The 18,851-nt window shown below is 39.2% G+C and overlaps 1 protein-coding gene across 1 annotated transcript in view; it reads left to right on the top strand.

The window, feature by feature from the left end:
* Window positions 1–18,851, top strand: part of LOC121445425 (NACHT, LRR and PYD domains-containing protein 1a-like) — a 91,105-nt gene that overhangs the window by 22,554 nt on the left and 49,700 nt on the right. The window lies entirely within an intron of this gene.

Raw genomic sequence — 18,851 nt, 5'->3', positions numbered from 1 at the left:
AAGAGCAGTTTCTTGCCCAAATGGATATCAAACTCCATAAGGTGCCTCTTTGATGCCCATCTTCTTCTTGAAGTAGATTGGTGCTGCCAGGAGCGGAGTGTCTCATTGTCATGAATAACCCTAAGTTATTAAAACAATAAATGCCATATTCTGCAGTCTTTGAAAGATATGAAGAATGTCTATCTAACTGAAATGTATCTCTATATATCTAGAAAATCTAACTAACATGACTACAAGATTGACTATTACTGATGATTATCCATTAACCTATATTTCTTAATTATACATTATATTTTTTAATGATCTACACAATCACAATATCTTAATCAATAGCAGAAATATGCATATACATATAACAAAATTGACCTTAAATCTCTATCAATAAAGCAAAATCTATACTAATACAAATTATTCATATCTATATCATATCCCCCTTTAAATGTTAAAGAACATTTATAAACCATATTTGGGAACATGGGCACAGTTTTATCTCTCCAAACTGCTTTCCGCTGTTAATTAGGTTTTTCATGGTATAACCTGTGTGCTAGTTTTATCTCAGTTGGCAGTTGAGTGAAGCAATTTTCTGAAGATGTTCACAGCAACCCTTCAAGAGGGCGTGGTCCATCATACCATAGTGGAATAGAAGAAATGAACAGGGTCTCATCCTCTGTGAAAACAAAATAAGAAACTCCTTTTCAAAGCATCATGTCCTTAGATCCAAATTTCAAAGTCAAGGCATTTTCAAAATATCTATGTTGGATTAGTTCAGCAGCATTTATAAACAAATATCTTTTAGCATCTGTTGCTCCTTCCTCAGCATTTAAACAATTTAAAGAGAGCATAATAGCATACAATATCAATATTTTCTGTGTATTTTTCATCTTTGTGTGGCTTTATTTTAACTCTATTTTGTTTATTTTTACTTTTAACTTTTTGCTTTTTGAGACAGGTTTTTTGTGTATCTTTGACCTGGAATAACTCTGTGGACCAGGCTGTCCTTGAATTCTCAGAGATCTGCCTGTCTCTACCTCCGAGGCATTGGGATTAAATGTGTATGCTACTACACCTTGAACTCACAGAGATCTGTTTGTCTTTGCCTTCTAGGCACTGGGATTAAAGGCATGTGCTATCACACCTTGAAGTCACAGAGGTTAATCTCCTTCTGTCTCCCAAGTGTTGGATGATGGAGGAAGGTTATTGGTTAAAAAAATAAACTGCTTGGCTGGCCCTAATAGGTTAAGACATAGGTGGGAGGTGTAAACAGAACAAAATTCTGGGAGGAAGAGGAAGTGAGCTAAGACTTGACAGCTCTGCACTCTGGAGCAGAGATGCCATGCTCCTCTCTCCGGGGTAGACGTGAAAGCTCTGCTCTCTGAGGCACACACGATGAAGCTCCGACCCAGGATGGACGTAGGCTAGAATCTCCCCGGTAAGCATACCTTGGGGTGCTACACACGGATAGTTAGAAATGGGCTAGTCCAGATGCGAGAGTTAGCCTAGAAGAGGCTAAATAGAAATGGGCCAAGCAGTGTTTAAAAGAATGCAGTGTCCGTGAAATTATTTCGGGGCATAAGCTAGCCAGGCTGCTGGGGTGCTGGGGACGCAGCCCCGCCGCTCTTATCACTACAGTTGGGATTAAAGGTGTGTACTACCACACCCAACTACTCTCTTTTTTTTTGTTTGTTTGTTACTTTAAGTACTATAACTTTTAGCCTGTATATATTTTTAACACACAGTAAACCATTTAGAAATTTTTTTTTGTCTTTGAATCTCTCTTTACTGTATATCTCTCTTTTTCTGATCACGAGTCGTTAATTTACTGAGCAATGTGGGTGGGATTAAAGCCGAGGCTTTGGCAGCTAGATCCAGCCCATTTCTTAGCTTTCCAGCCTCATGGCTGAGATACTGGCTGTAGCCATGTTTACTGCCACAACTCTATGGCATTTCAAGGTCCCTGCCAGCAAGCGAGCTTCAGCAGTCTGTGCTTGTAAACCGCACAAACCGCCTGCGTAAAAGAGTTAGAGTTTTTCCTGGCAGGACAGCCCAGAAAGCCGGCATATTTAAATGGCGCAGCTTTTTTCCTGCTACGGCTGAAAACTGAAAAGCATGCATTCAGCTTTTCATCAACACTGTTTAAGTGTTTTGTGGCAGGACTTCTTAATGAGCTGCAGGGATTTGCAGCTAAAGCTGAGTCAGGAAGCCTCTCTTACATGAGAGTGCTTGCTTGCCTCTAGCAAGCAGAGCAGACCCGAAAAATCGCTGCTACCAAGAAAATATGCTTTACACTTTCCCAAGCTTTTTCAGGCTTTTAGTGGATACAGTTGCCCCACGTTGGGTGCCATTTGTAGTAATAGGAGCAACGGGGCTGCGTCCCCAGCACCCCGGCCGCCTGGCTAGCTTATGCCCCGAAATAACAACACACAACTTGTATTCATTTAAACACTGCTTGGCCCTTTAGCTCTAGCCCTTACTGGCTAATTTTGATATCCCGATCAACCCGTCTCTAATAAACTGTGTAGCTCCGGTCTTACCGGGAAAGATTCAGCATGTCTAACCAGGCGGCTTGCTTCATTGCGTGTGTCTCAGAGAGCAGAGCTATCGCATCTGGAGAGGGAAGCATGGCGTCTCTCTCCAGAGAGCAGAGCTGTCGAGTCTGAGCTCACTTCCTCTTCCTCCCAGCATTTTGTTCTGTTTACTCCTCACACCTATGTTTTAACCTATGAGGGCCAAACAGTTTCTTTATTGCTTAACTAATAAAATCAACAGATTGTTATATGACATTCCCACATCATTTCCCTTACCTGTTTGATTGCTTTGTCTTGGTTTTCTTGGAGATCTTTGAGGGTTATTCATTTCTTCTAACTTTTTGTTAATCTTTTCATCCATTTCTTTAAAGGAGTTTTTCACATCCTGTTTAATGATCTCTAACATTTTCATAATGTTACATCTAAAGTCTATTTCTTCTACTTCTTAAGGATTAGGGTATTCAAGTCTTCCTGTTGTATGTTCGCTGGATTCTAGTGTTGTTATGTTGCTTTTCAGATTGTTGGAGGAATTCTTGTATTGGCGCCTGTCCACCTCTTTCTTCAAATGCTGTTAGGAGAGTCTTGGCAACTTGGTCCAATTTTTGCTGTGGCTACCTCTGCACTTGGGGGGTTTTCTTGGTCTGTCCTCTCTTAGGTCCCCTCAGCACTGGAGTTGTCTCTCAGCTCCTCTCCACTCTGAAGTAGGCCCTCTGAACGGAACCTCTGGTACAGGATCCAGGTCACTTGCTTGCCAGGGACCTCACAGGAAAAAGGGCAGCCTTGCTGGGTGCAGGCTCAGTAGAACAAAGAAACTCCTGCAGCAGTTGCCCTCACCACTTTGTCCGCAGACCCTCAGTTCCACAGCAGGCTGAGTTGGGGAATCCTATGACCCTGCAGATGGGAAGGGGTGCCTGGGGGCAAGCTGGCATTGGATAAGAAGATAAAGGCAGTAGCCGGGGAGAGACTCTCCCACTAAAGGACCAGAAAGTTTAGGGGATTGGATAGTGCCTGTGCTCCCTTCCAGGGTGTCCCATCGGCCAGTCGGGTACACACTCACCTCTCCTCATGGCTCTTCTGGTACAGCACTACTGCTGCTTTTTAAAGCAAAAGAGTCCATGTCCATGTGGGTTGGTATCTTAAAGGATATTGGCTGAAAGTGCTGAATGTGCTCCACAGCACCTCCCCCTTTTGTTTAAATAAGAGAGTTCCAAACCCAGTACAAAACTATATATACTAGGAACAGATATCAAGTATAATTAGAACTACAACCTGCATAAACAATATTAAGCAAGGAACATAAGCTAAAAGGTTTAATAAACATTCTATCCTATGGAGTCTAAGTCTTGTATAGGAAATGGATTGTCTAGATCATAAGAGTACAGTAACTATGACTATCATTTTCAACCCCATCAAAGGCCTGAGAAGAAGATAATATTACTTGAACAGGCAGGAAGTATAATCAAGTAGCTTCCAAACTGAGCGATATATGACAGAGACAATTAGCTACCTGAGCAATCACCCAAAGTCTCATTTTGCAACCTTGAAGAAACCATCTTTGGCCAAGGCCTAGCATAACTGACAGACCATTTTCAGAGGAAGGAAAATTTTCAAAATCATCTTACCCTGTCTTAGCATGATCTGACAGTCACGCTTATCCATTTCTGTATATCATGTAACTTGTCACTGGTTGAGGAATCATCAGTTCCTTGCCCAAAGGCAAGTTTTGCCAAGAAGAAAACAAGCTCCAAGTGGAGTGTCTTTGGTGCTCAACATTCTTTCAGGAATTGACTGTTGCTGTCATAAGCAGTCATGTCTCATGTCTACAGAAGCCCTGAGTTATTTAAAGCCATGTTCCACAGATCCTTGAAGTGGTTGAAGATTGCCTATCTAGACAGTATACAGTCTCTATGTATCTATATTACCTAACTGATCTGACTGTATGTACAACAAACATGAGCAACTATTGGCCTATAATAATTAATACCTGTATAAATTAAAGACTAAAAGTTCATGTCAGAATATTAAATAATCTATAAACAAATGTGCAACAAATGAGGACAATGACCTCAAAACGTAAACAGTCTGTAAGTATCTTGATCAGATGTAGGAGTAATATATAATACAATATGAAAATATATCCTAAAACTTGTCTCAATATATAAAATGTCCTAAACAGAGATAAGAATATACATATATACAATCTGACAGAATAACCTAGGTAATTAACAGAATCACCTCTTTGAAACTTTTCAGTAGCAATTTGTAATCCCCATTTAGGCAAGACTTTATTTACTTCTTCAAACATCCTTTTTAAAGTAACTATATTTGAATCCCATAGCAAAATGTCATTCATGTAATGACAAATTATAGACTTAGGAAATTGCTTATGTATTATTTCCAGTGGCTGGCTGACAAAGTATCAGCGCAGGGTGGGGGTTTGAGCATTGCACGTGGGAGGATGGCTCATTGATATCTCCTAGTAGGCTGAGAATTAAGTAGGCACTGTGAAGGCAAACTTTAATCTATCCTTTTCTTGTAAAGGTATAGTGAAGAAACAATCCTTTAAATCAATAACTATGAACGGCCATCCCTTTGGTAACAGAGAAGGTAATAGAATTCCAGATTGTAGTGGGCCCAAAGGTTGATTAGCCTTGTTCCTAGCTCTAAGATCTGTCACCATTCTCCATTTTCCAGATTTCTTTTTAACAACAAATACAGGAGAGTTCCAAGGGCTGGTAGATTCTTCTATATGTTGAGCATCTAGTTGCTCTTGTACCAGCTGCTCTAAAGCCTGCAACTTTTCCTCAGCTAGAGGCCACTGCTTAACCCATATTGGTTTCTCAGTTAACTATTTTAAGGGTAGGGCTGTTGGTAACTCTAAAGGTTTATCAATTGTGTTGTGTTCTTGTACAGCCCGAATGGCTGGTGTCCATCATCTATAATATCTTCTAGAATATTTCTCAGAAACATAAGTTTTGAGGGCTTCAGGAATGTTAATCTGGGTGTTCCATTGCTGCAATAGTTAACAACCTCACAAATTGACTGAAATATTGGCTATATATGGCCTTAGTCTTCCTATTTGCCCTTCTGACCCTATGCATTTAGCTCATCTCATGCTTACTTTTACCTGAGATAATGTTCCAATTCTCAAGAACTTAACATCTACCTCTTGAAGATGCCAATTCAGATGCCAAGATTCTGGAGTAATGATACACCCACACCCATGTCTAGTAAACCTTTGATAAAAATGCCATTTATACACACTATTAGCTTTGATCTCTGATCATTTATAGAAGTCTTCCAGAAGATAAGTTTCTTCTGTCCTACTGGAGTTTTTGATTCATCCTCCCCATTTAACCCATCATACAGACTAGTATTGCTTTTTACAGCAGACGTTAATGTTTTTAATGTTCCTGACAAGACACGTTCTCCACAGTAACTGGGAATGACTGGACCATATGCCCCCCCATGGCATTTCCTGATGGTGTCGGGTTGTCTTGTCTATCTTTCATTGACCTACATTCATTGGTCCAGTGTCAGCCTTTGCCACACCTCCTACATATACCTGAAGGCTGAGTCTTCCTATTTCTAAGAATCCATTGTCTACAATCCCTTTTCAGATGTCCAATTTTACCACAATTAAAACATCTGGTATTCTGATGTTACCACTGGAAATTGCTTCTCCTACCCACACTTCACTACCATAGTCAAGTGTCTCAATATTCATTGTATGCAAGACCCATTCATCCATGGATGCTGATCTGATCTTTAAAGGCCCAAGGATCTATTTGCACTCAATGTTCACATTCTCATAAGCCAAAGATTCAGTTATTATACATCTAGCTTCTGGGTCAGTTAACCCTGTTTGTACAGCCCTCATTAAGCTTTGCAAAAAAAAAAAAAGCACCAAAAGGTTCTCTCTGACCATGTTTAACCCTAAGATATTATTCAACTTTCTTTCTAATTCCTGAATCCTGTCCCAGGCCTCTAAAGCTGCTGTGCTACATAGAGGAAAGGTGTGGTCATCACAAAGAGCTTGATCCTGAGGATCAGAGTAAAGTCCTTCACCTAGAATTTGATCTAGAAAAATCTCAAGTCCTTTTGATTTTTCTTGTTGCTCTAAAATTCTTGCCTCCTCTTTTAAAAACCATCTCCAAAGTAATTGCGGTCTATTTCTAGGACTGCTGAGATTAACTGAGCCCAATCTTGAGGTGTGGCTTTGCTACTGAAAGCCCATGTTCTGACCATTTCCCTAACAAAGGACAACTGTAGTCCATAAGCAACAATTGCTTGTTTAATTTCTTTTGTATCAGTCATACATATGAGCTTCCATGTATATTCCTTGACAACCTTAGGGTACTTGGAACCAGATACATTTTCTGATTTAACTGGAAAGGCAGGCAGAACTCTGGGGAAGCTATCATGGAGATTTTTATGTACCAACGAGGCTAAAGTTTGCCTTTTTACCTTTTGTTCCTGGTCATCAAATTTGATAATTTCCTCAATATTTTCAAATCTGTTTATCACTGCCTTTTGTAATGTCTGGACCTCCTGTGCAGTGTTCTGCTCTAATGCCCTCATTGAGAGTTCCAAGGTATGAAGTCTGTTCAGTAGAGATGATGTCTCATCCTTGGACATGATCTTCATAGCATGTATATTACCTTTCTGGAGAGACATTCTAGTTTTCATTCTAGTACTACACTTTCTGCTAAATTGGGTGCACCAGAGATGGGTGCATATATTTTTAGAATTATAATGTCTTCTTGGCTAATTATTCCCTTGGTGAGAATGAACTGTCCTTATTTATCTCTCTTGATTAGTCTTAGTTTGAAGTCTGTTTCATCAGGGATTAGGATAGCAAGACCTTCTGACTTCCTGATCCCATTTACTAAGAATACTGTTTCCATACTTTCTCTTTAAGGTGCTGCCTATCTTTAAAACCAAGAAGAATAATTACAGGCAACAGAAAGACTGGTTTTCTTTCTTAATTCATCAAGCTGGATGTTTATTAGAAAACAGATGTCATTAATATGAGTTAATATTGAAAGGTGTGTAGGTTGATTGTAAAAAATGGTTTTTGTTTGCTGTTTGTGCTCTTAGTCACACTTTCTATTTCAGTAATTATGTTTTCCTTCTTCTATCTCTTAGCTAGGCTTATTCCTTTCTTCACAGAAGTATTGCTTTCAGTTTTCTCTGCAGGGCTAGCTTGGTGGACATGAATTATTTTAGCCTGTTTGTAACATGGAAAGTTTTTATTTTTCCTTCAACTATTACAGATGACTTTGTTCGGTACAGTGGTCAAGTTTGTCATTCATTGCCTTTAAAATATAGAGTACAGTGCTCCAGGACCTCTGGCTATCAAAGTATTCATGAAAATAAGCTGTTATTCTGATGTGTTTGACTTTGCATTTGACTTGATTAGTTTTTTCTCATAAATTTCAATACCCTCTCTTTGTTCTGCATATTTAGTGTTCCAACTATAATATATCATGGGAAGATTTTTCTAATCCTTTCTACAAGTAATATCTGTGCTTCTTGTATTTTTAGGTGTTTGCCTTTCCTGATTTGGGGTAGTTTTCTTCTATGATCTTGTTGAAGATCTAGTCTGTGCATTGACCTGGGAGTCTTCTCCTTCATCTATGCCTATAAACTGAATATTTAATCTTTTCCTGGTACCCCACACTTCCTAAAAGTTCATCCGGTTTTTTGTTTCCTTGTTTGTTTGTTTTAGTTTTTAAAATATTTTTTGTATAAGTACTCTAATTCCCCTTCTTAACTTTGGGTCTTTATATTTTGTCTTCTACTTGATCCATTCTACTTTAAAGCTTTCCTTTGAATTTTCTAATTGGGCTATCAAAATTTTCATTTTTCTATTCATTTCAACTTAAGTTCTCTTCAATATTTCTATGTCTTTGTTGAATGCCATTTCAAATCCTAAATTACCTTTGTTGTTTCATTTAACCTTGAAATTGTGTTTTCTTGCAAAATACTTGGGCATATATTCTGTTTGAGTTCATTCTCTTTACTTTCATCGATCTAGTTTTTTACTGACATCTTTAAACTCCTTAATTCTTTGAAGTTTATGATTATTCATCTAAACTCTTTGTCCTAGGATTCATCTAGGCAAATCTCACTGGGGAACAATTTTGTGAGAATACTGAATTGAGAGGGGTCAAATACTGTCTGGACATGTCATCTCATTGTTGCAATGACACCTGGGCATATGGGCTTGTTTGATGGTTCTGTTTTCAATATGGAAATAGCAGATTGGGCTTACACACAGTATTGCCACCCTGCCTCAACTTGGGGTTAAAAAGGGTACAGGTGGCCCTCACCAACCTGGGATGGGGTCAGGTCTGGGGATTGGGGAGGGTGCAGTAGAGGCAGGGTTAGACAAACTTATCAGACTAGACATAAGAACAGAATGTGTAGACCAAGAGTTGACGAGAGTTGCAAGGATGGCTGTTCTGAGAGAAGAACAATGCACATGTTTTGGCTGGGTTTTTTGTTTTGGTTTTTTTCCTCTTTGGCTCTTTGGGGGACCCACCATGCAGCTCCCAAGTAAATCACGCACAGAGGCCTACTCTTTCTTATGAGTACATGGCTTTATCTTGGCTTGTTTCTTGCTAACTTTTCTTAATTTAAATTATCCCATATATCTTTTGACTCTGGGCTTTTATCTTTTTCTATTTTTGTATATCTTTCTTTCTTACCATATTGTTGGCTGTGTAGCTGTGTGGCTTGTCTTTTGAGTCCTCCTCCTCCCCTCGCTCCTCAGGCCTTTTTTCCAGATTTCAACTGCTGTTTATTCTCTCTTCCTGTCAAGCTTGCCTATTGTTTCTCCTGCCTCACTATTGGCCATTGAGCTCTTTATCAGAACAATTAAATGTTATGAAAGGCAAATAAACACAGCTCCACAAAGTTAAACAAATGCAGCATAAAAGAAGGCAAACAACTTCAGATTATAAAATGTCCCACAGCACGAACAAATGTAACACAGATTTAAATAATATTCCATAACAACATGTAGCATATCTGTTTCTCTGTGCCACATAACTGGATAGAGGGTTCCTAGTGGAGAAGAATCTGTGATTTAGGGAGTCCCAAAGGAAGAAAGAGGTACTAGGAGGAGGCCGTGGTCCCTGGGAAGCAACCCAACTATATGCCTATTAGGGTGGGGAGGTGGTGCTCCAGAGAGTACCGGTAGAATATCTATGTCTCCACATCATCAGCATAAGTTAAGTTGTTTGTGGGGATCAAATGGGTCCCATGCAGAGGGAGAGGGTCTAGAAGGAGATCAGCATCCCTGGTAAGAGGTGTGGAGTTAACAGAGTGGAGGGGTACTGTGCAGGTATAAAATAACATTTTTATTTATTTGTTTGAAAAGTTTATATCTTTAAACACAGTAGCTTGATCATATACATTCCCAAATCCCTTCTTCTCAGCCCTCCAGGGCACACTCCCAACCACTGATTCCCATTTTCATACTCTCTCTGTTTGTTTTATTGTTGTCAAATCTGTTTGATTTGTTTGGTTTTTGTTGTTGTACTGAAAATCTCTCAGTTCAATTGGTGCTGCCTCAGAGAATAATGACTGGTCTTGTTGTGTTGGTCTTGTGCAAGTTATGCACAAGCACCTATGGCAGTAGTGAGTTCATGAGCACAACAGCTATGTAACATTCAGAAATACACATCTCACAGCACTCCTTCCAGTACTCCTGCTCTTTCATTCTGTCCATCACAGAACAGGGATCTTTTGTGATGTTCCCTGAGCCTTGGTGACTCCAGTTAGGTATCCCACTTAGAGCCCAACACTCAGCAGATGCTAAATCAGCATTTTGACTTTGAGTCTTTACATTACTTGCTACCCACTGCAAAGAGAAACTTCTCTGGATTAGGTTGAGTATAGGAGGAAAACCCTCAGAGCATCACAGCTGGCTTGAATTCCAGAATGTTAGCACATTGGCTTTGAACTGCTTTTTGTGACTGTAAACTTCGTAATGGATACCTTCTGTTTGAAAGATTTGAATTGGATCTGATTTCGTCCGAAAGGGTTCAAAGCCACTGTAAAACTTGGTTGTGAGGGAGCTTTGAAAACCAAGATGCAATGTGACTGGGAATTGCTTTGATTTGTTTCCTTAGGAAACATTCAGATAAGAGGTTTTGGTATGTGGAAATTGACTTGCTAAGGTTTAAATTGTATGATAAATTTAAAAAGATCTTATGCAATGGTAGTCAGTTCACCATAAACTCAATCCCATGCTGCTACTAAAACAAAATTCATCCTGAAGTGAAGGCGTAAGTCACAAACGATGCCACACCAGGTTGGAATTATGATTAATAGGGTGGTATTTATTTAAAATGGGAAAAAACTTAAAGATCACTGTCCCATGCAACAGCCCTTGTGGTAATTAGGGCAGCGGCAGGGCTACGTTCCCAGCACCCCAGCCGCCTGCTCGGCTAGCTTATGCCCCGAAATAACAACACACAAACTGTATTCATTTAAACACTGCTTGGCCCATTCTCTTCTAGGCTAATTCTCACATATTAATTTAGCCCATTTCTAATCATCTGTGTGTAGCACCCAAGGTGCGCTTACCGGGAAGATTCTAGCCTAGTCCATCCTGGGTCAGAGCTTCATCCCGGGAGCGGGGCATGGCGTCTCTCTCAGGCGTCTGCTCCCAAGAGGAGAGCTGTCGAGTCTGAGCTCACTTCCTCTTTCTCCCAGCGTTCTGTTCTGTTTACTCCTCCCACCTATCTTCTAACCAATAAAATGGGCCAAGGCAGTTCCTTTATTAGCCAATGACCTTCCTCCATCATTTCCCCTTTTTCGGTTTAAACAAAAAAAAAAAAAAGGCTTTAACTTTAACATAGCAAAATTACATATAACAAAACAGTTATCAAGTAAAAGTTACAATAATCTTTATCATAACTAAGGAAAACTATAACTATAACTAACTATTCTTAACTCCATCAAAGTCTCCAGAAAGATACAATACTACCTAAGCAAACAAGAAAAAAGCAACTTTTAAAACTTGAGAAATGACAGAGACATCTCGCTGCCTGTACAGTCACCCAAAGTTCCTCTGTACCATTGGGGCATCCATCCTCAGCCTTCAGGCCCATGCTATCCAGCAGAAATTTCCATAAAGCAGGAAAATTCAAAGTCAGTTCAGTCACTATCTGTTGTGTCCTGCAGAATGTCTCGCAGACTCTTTCATGAATCAGGAACCCCGAAAAATCACCTCACCTTAGGCAAGTTCAGTAGTCCTCTTTTTGTGGATTCTCTGTGTCCAGTTTATGCAATAGTCCAGGCAAGAGCAGTTTCTTGCCCAAATGGTTATCAAACTCCATAACGAGTCTCTTCGATGCCCATCTTCCTCTTGAAGTAGATTGGTGCTGCCAGGAGCAGAGTGTCTCATTGTCATGAAAAGTCCTCAGTTATTAAAACATTAAATGTCCTATTCTGTAATCTTTGAAAGACATGAAGAATGTCTATCTAAAATATATCTCTATATATCTAGAAAATATTAACTAACATGACTACAAACTTGACTATTATAATTATCTATTAACTACCTATATACATTACATTTTTAAATGAACTACACAATCACAATACCTTAATAAAGATCAGAAATACATATACATATAACAAAATTGACCTTAAATCTCTATCAATAAAGCAAAATCTATACTAATGCAAATTATTCATATCTATATCATATTCCCCTTTAAATGTAAAAGGACATTTATAAACCATATTTGGGAACATGGGTGCAGTTTTTTCTCTCCAAACTGCTTCCTGCTGAATGTGGGTGTCATTAATTAGGTCTTTCATGGTATGACCTGTGTGCTAGTTTCATCTCAGTTGGCAGTTAAGCGAAGCAATTTTCTGAAGATGTTCACAACAACCCTTCAGGAGGGCGTGGTCCATCATACCAAATCGGAATAGAAGAAATGAACAGGGTCTCATCCTCTGTGAAAACAAAATAAGAAACTCCTTTCCAAAGCATCATGTCCTTAGATCCAAATTTCAAAATCAAGGCATCAAAATATCTATGTTGGATTAGTTCAGCAGCATTTATGAATAAATATCTTTTAGCATCTCTTGCTCCTTCCTCAGCATTTAAATAATTCAAAGAGAGCATAATAGCATACAGTATCAAAATTCTCTGTGTATTTTCCATCTTTGTGCAGCTTTGTTTTAACCTCTATTTTGTTTATTTTTACTTTTAACTCTTTGCTTTTTGAGACAGGTTCTCTGTATCTTTGACCTGAAGTAACTCTGTAGACCATGCTGTCTTTGAACTCTCAGAGATCCGCCTGTCTCTGCCTCCCAGGCATTGGGATTAAAGGTGTAAGCTACTACACCTTGAACTCACAGAGATCTGTTTGCCTCTGCCTTCTAGGCACTGGGATTAAAGGCGTGTGCTACCACACACAACAACTCTCTTCCTTTTTTTGTTTTTTACTTTAAGAACTTCAACTTTTGGTCTGCATATATTTTTAACACAATTTAAACCATTCAGAAATTTTCTCTGTCTTTGAATCTCTCTTTACTGTATATCTCTCTTTTTCTGACCACATGAGTCTTTAATTTACCAAGCAATCTCAGTAGGACTAAAGGCGTGGCTTTGCCGGCTGGATCCAGCCCATTCCTTAGCTTTCTAGCCTCATGGCTGAGATACTTACTGGCTGTAGCAGAGTTTACTGCCACAACTCTATGGCATTTCAAGGTCCCTGCCAGCAAGCGAGCTTCAGCAGCCTGTGCTTGCAAACCACACGAACCGCCTGCATAAAAGAGTCAGAGTTTGCCCTGGCCAGACAGCCCAGAAAGCCGGCATTTTTATTTATTTTTTTATTTTATTTTATTTTTTTTTTTTTTTTTTTGGTTTTTTCGAGACAGGGTTTCTCTGTGGCTTTGGTTCCTGTCCTGGAACTAGCTCTTGTAGACCAGGCTGGCCTCACAGAGATCCACCTCCCTCTGCCTCCCGAGTGCTGGGATTAAAGGCGTGCGCCACCACCGCCCGGCAAGCCGGCATTTTTAAACAGCGCAGCTTTTTTCCTGCTACAGCTGAAAACTGAAAAGCATGCATTCAGCTTTTCATCAACACCATTTAAGTGTTTCGTGGCAGGACCTTTTAATGAGCTGCAGGGTTTTGCAGCTGAAGCTGAGTCAGGAAGCCTCTCTTAGATGAGGCGCTTGCTTGCCTCTAGCAAGCAGAGTAGAACCGAGAAATTGCTGCTACCAAGAAACCAGGCACAATGCTTTCATTTTGTTCTAGAATTACTTCCCAAGCAGTCTCAGGCTTAATGTGGAAGCAGTTGTCCACGTGGGCGTGATATGTAGTAATTAGGGCGGCGGCAGGGCTGCGTTCCCAGCACCCCGGCCGCCTGCTCGGCTAGCTTATGCCCCGAAATAACAACACACAAACTGTATTCATTTAAACACTGCTTGGCCCTTTAGCTCTAGCACTTACAGGCTAATTCTCACATCCCGATCAACCCATCTCTAATAATCTGTGAGAACCGGTCTTACCGGGAAGATTCTAGCCTAGTCCATCCTGGGTCGGAGCTTCATCCCCGGAGCGGGGCATGGCGTCTCTCTCAGGCGTCTGCTCCCGAGAGGAGAGCTGTCAAGTCTGAGCTCACTTCCTCTTTCTCCCAGCGTTCTGTTCTGTTTTCTCCTCCCACCTATCTTCTAACCAATAAAATGAGCCAAGGCAGTTCCTTTATTAGCCAATGACCTTCCTCCATCAAGCCCTCTACACAGCCAGGAAGGGAGTCTAGTCGCCAGCAGAGCAGGAAGTGGAGAGAGAGAGGAGAGGGAAGTGGCCGCTTTTTTAAAGGGAGAGAGACCACGCCCCAATGGGCTGGTATCTCAGCAGCTATAGGCTGGAGGAGTGGGAGGACCTCCCGCAACACCTCCCCCTTTTGTTTAAATAAGAGAGTTCTAAACCTACTATGAAATTATATACAATAAGTACAAATATCCTATTCTAACTAGCTTGGTCTTGTATAATAAATAACTTGGCCAAGTCATGCGAGAAAGTAAAGACATTTATATAGTCTTCAACCCCATCAAAGATCTGAGAAGGGAAATAATGTTACCTGGGTAATTAGGAAGTTCAGTAAAACAACTTCCAAAACATGCAACAAATCAGAGTCAACTAGCTACCTGGGCAATCACCCAAAGTCACATTACCAGCGTTGAAGCAACCAACTTTGGCTAAGGCCTAACATAACTGGCATACCATTTTCTAAGGCAAGCAACTATTCAAAACTATCTTACCCTGTCTTGGCAGGATATGACAGTCCTGTTTTATCCATTGATGCATGCTCTGTATCTTTGTCAGTCGTTGAGGTATGGGCATTTCTTTGCCCAAAGGCCAGTTCTGCCAAAAAGAAAGGCTCCAGGTGGAGTGTCTTTGGTGCTCAACATTCTCTCGGGAATAGAGTGGTGTTGCCAGGAGCAATTGTGTCTCACTACCACAAAACTCTGAGTTAGATTAAAGGCCATTTTCTACAGCTCTTTGAAGAAGATGAAGATTATCTATCTATACTGAGTATAATCTCTATATATCTAAAGAACATGATTAGTCTAATTATAAATGACAAACTTAAATGACTATTAATCTATATAATTCTCAATATCTATCTAACTTAAAGACTAAGAAAATAAACGACTGTGAAACAAATGAGGACAGTGACCTCCAAATATAAACAATGTACAAATATACATTGCAGTAGGTAAATATATATCAATACACAAATATTATATAAGTATTATTTAATCAGAGGTACAAATGTACACTGCAATATGGTAAATATATACAATATATATCAATACAATATATGTCAATACATAAAAAATGTTTTAAACAGAGGTAGAAACATGCATGCATACAATAGTCAATATAATTTAACTTTGTGTCAATATACAAGAATCTATACCAATATATTTGTCTAAAAACAGTAACTCACAATTACAAATCTATTATCCCATCATCCCTCTGTTTTTTTTTTCAAAATGATCCCTGAGCTTATAAAATTCCTCCCCCAACCCTCAATCATATACTAATTATAATCAACCCCTAAATGATGTCCCTAAACCCAAGGGCAAACTTTACTGGGAGAGGGGACGTCGTCCTCTAAAATTACTTCCAACTGTCATGGGGGCGACGTTCTTTCTGGGAGATCCTGTGAAAGTAAAATGATGGTTAAATTTCAAGATCAATGTCTTTTAAAATTGCAAATAGTCTCTGAGTATTTTGTGCAGGTCTGGCCAAAATGTTGTATAAAATGTGCACCATTTCAGCTAACCAAGTTGGAACTGTTTTGTGCAGCTGGTACCCAAAGCAGGTCTTGTAGTAGCGCTATCAGTATCATGATGTCATATCAACCAGGTGGAGTTGTTGTTATGGGGCCCCATCTTCTTCCTGGAAACTTCAAATGTCACTTCAGGAAAAACTCATTGTTCATTGTGAAAAACTTAAACATTAATCATATAGACAAATATGTATATATTCACTGAAAGGCATGATAGATATATTCAATGAAAAGTATGATAGATATGAAGAAAAGCAAAGATGATTTCTAAACTCATATTTCTTTTTGTCCCATATCATGGCTCTTGACATGAGACAGAAACTCCAGAAACTCTGGGTTTTTCTCTTACTAACAGGCTTGGAATTGGAGAGGGACTGAGCCAGAGTCCAACTTCAAAACCAGCTTTATAAATTTAGAAATATGGTTTAATATTATTTAGACAACCCATTCAGTTTTTTTTGATATTTCCTATTAGACAGGTATTTTTCCATCTGTCAGTATCCAAATATCCAGGGTCCCTTGAATTTTTCAAAGATGAGTGTTTTCCTGTGGAGATAGGAACAGAAACCTGCCCCCATTCCATATGTTTTTCTTACCACCTGTATGAATATCATCGTTGTGGATGAGTTGTCATTTCTCCTTTCCAAGAGGTTTCTCCTCTTCAAATCGAAACTTTATTAATTTTGATGGTATCCACAATTTTTCTTCTCCTGTGGAAACAAGAGCAAAACCCCTTCCCCAACGTAGCACATCTCCTGGCTTCCATTGAGAGGTCAGCACATCTTTGAAATAAATCGGTTGATTTAGTTCAGCAGACTTTTCCATTATCCAATGTGTTTCTGCTGCTGTCGTTCCTTTCTCATTAGCGTTAAGAAAATTCAAGGTTAATAAAGCATTATGTAATCTATTTCTGGGGGTATTTTCGGTCCCTTTCTGTTTGCTCAGCATATCCTTTATAGTACGATTTGATCTTTCTATAACTGCCTGACCTGTAGGATTATTTGGAATACCTGTAATGTGTTTTATATTATAATAATAATAAAAAAAGTGTTTCATTTTCTTAGATACATATGGTGGACCATTATCTGTCTTTATTTGTGCAGGTATACCCATGATGGCCATAACTTCCAATAAATGTGTGATTACTGAATCAACCTATTCTGAGCTCAGGGCAGTAGCCCATTGAAAACCTGAATACGTGTCTATGGTGTGGTGTACATATTTTAATTTACCAAATTCCATAAAGTGGAACACATCCATCTGCCAGATTTCATTTCTCTTAGTACCCTTTGGGTTACTCCCTGCAGGCAATGGTGTTTGATTATAGAAAGAACAAGTAGGACATCTCTTTATAATGTCCTTAGCTTGTTGCCAAGTAATGGAAAATTCTTTCTTTAGGCCTTTACTATTGACATGATGCTTCTTATGAAATTCTGAGGCCTGCAACACACTTCCAATCAATAATTGATCAATCTCAGCATTGCCTTGGACTAGAGGACCAGGCAGACCTGTATGGGACCGGATGTGTGTTATGTACATCGGACAAAGCCTGTTCCTGATTATGTCTTGTACCTGGATAAACAATGAAGTCAACTCTGTGTCATCTGGTATAAATTCAGCAGTTTCAATATGCAAGATAACTCTTTCTGCATATTGTGAATCTGTAACTATATTAAGAGGTTCTTTAAAATCCCTTAGCACCATAAGAATGGCATATAATTCTGCCTTCTGGACAGAATTATAAGGGCTTTGTTCCACCTTTCTCAATTCATCTGACTTGTAACCTGCTTTCCCTGATTTATTTGCATCAGTATAGAACGTACGGCCTCCAGTTATTGGAGCATCACCTACAATTCTAGGAAGAATTCAAGAAGTTCTTTTTATGAGGTTAAGTCTACCACTTTTGGGATAGTTGCTATTAATTTCTCCCAAAAAATTAGCACAAGCTCTTTGCCACGGTTCATTGTCTTCCCATAACTTTTTTATTTCTTCAGTAGTAAAAGGCACTATAATTTCTGCTGGGTCTATACCTGCTAGTTGACGAAGTCTCAGCTTACCTTTTATAATTAATTCAGAGACTTTTTCCACATAAGTTTTTAATTTTTTACTTGGCTTATTAGGTATAAATATCCACTCTAAAATAATATCTTCCCTCTGCATTAGAATCCCTGTAGGGGAAATTCTGGAAGGCAATATGACTAGGATGCAGCTAAGATTTGGGTTCACCCTATCCACATGTGCCTCCTGTAATTTTTCCTCGATCATTGTCAGTTCCTTTTCTGCTTCAGCTGTCAGTTTTCTTGGACTATTCAAATCTTTATCACCATCTAAGGTTTTGTTTAAATGAACTATTAGATCAGGTGTTATCCCAACAGCTGGTCGTAGACTGGAAATGTCTCCTAACAATCTTTGGAAGTCATTAAGAGTCTTTAACTGGTCTCTCCTAATTTGTGCCTTTTGCGTTTTAATTTTCTCTAACCCTATTCTGTAACCTAGGTAATTAATAGAATTTCCTCTTTGAATCTTTTCAGGGGCAATTTGTAATCCCCACCTAGGCAAGACTTTCTTTACTTCTTCAAACATCCTTTCTAAAGTATCTTATTGAATCAGATAACAAAATGTCATCCATGTAATGATAAATGATGGACTTGGGGAACTGTTTACGAATTGTTTCCAATGGCTTACTTACAAAATATTTGCACAATGTAGGACTATTGAGCATACCCTGTGGGAGGACAGTCCATTGATATCTCCTATTAGGCTGAGAATTATTATAAGTAGGCACTGTGAAGGCAAATTTTTCTCTATCCTTTTCTTGTAATGGTATAGTGAAAAAGGAATCTTTCAAATCAATAACTATAAGAGGCCATCCTTTTGGTAACAGAGAAGGCAAAGGAATTCCAGATTGTAGTGGGCCCATAGGTTGAATTACTTTGTTGACAGCTCTTAGATCTGTCACCATTCTCCATTTACCAGATTTCTTTTTTACAACAAA

The sequence above is a fragment of the Microtus oregoni genome, unplaced genomic scaffold (assembly GCF_018167655.1).
Source record: "Microtus oregoni isolate MIOR12 unplaced genomic scaffold, Mior012 000188F_ref0000398, whole genome shotgun sequence".
Taxonomy (NCBI): domain Eukaryota; kingdom Metazoa; phylum Chordata; class Mammalia; order Rodentia; family Cricetidae; genus Microtus; species Microtus oregoni.
Note: the sequence above shows the minus strand (reverse complement) of the source record. Positions and strands in the feature narration are given on the sequence as shown.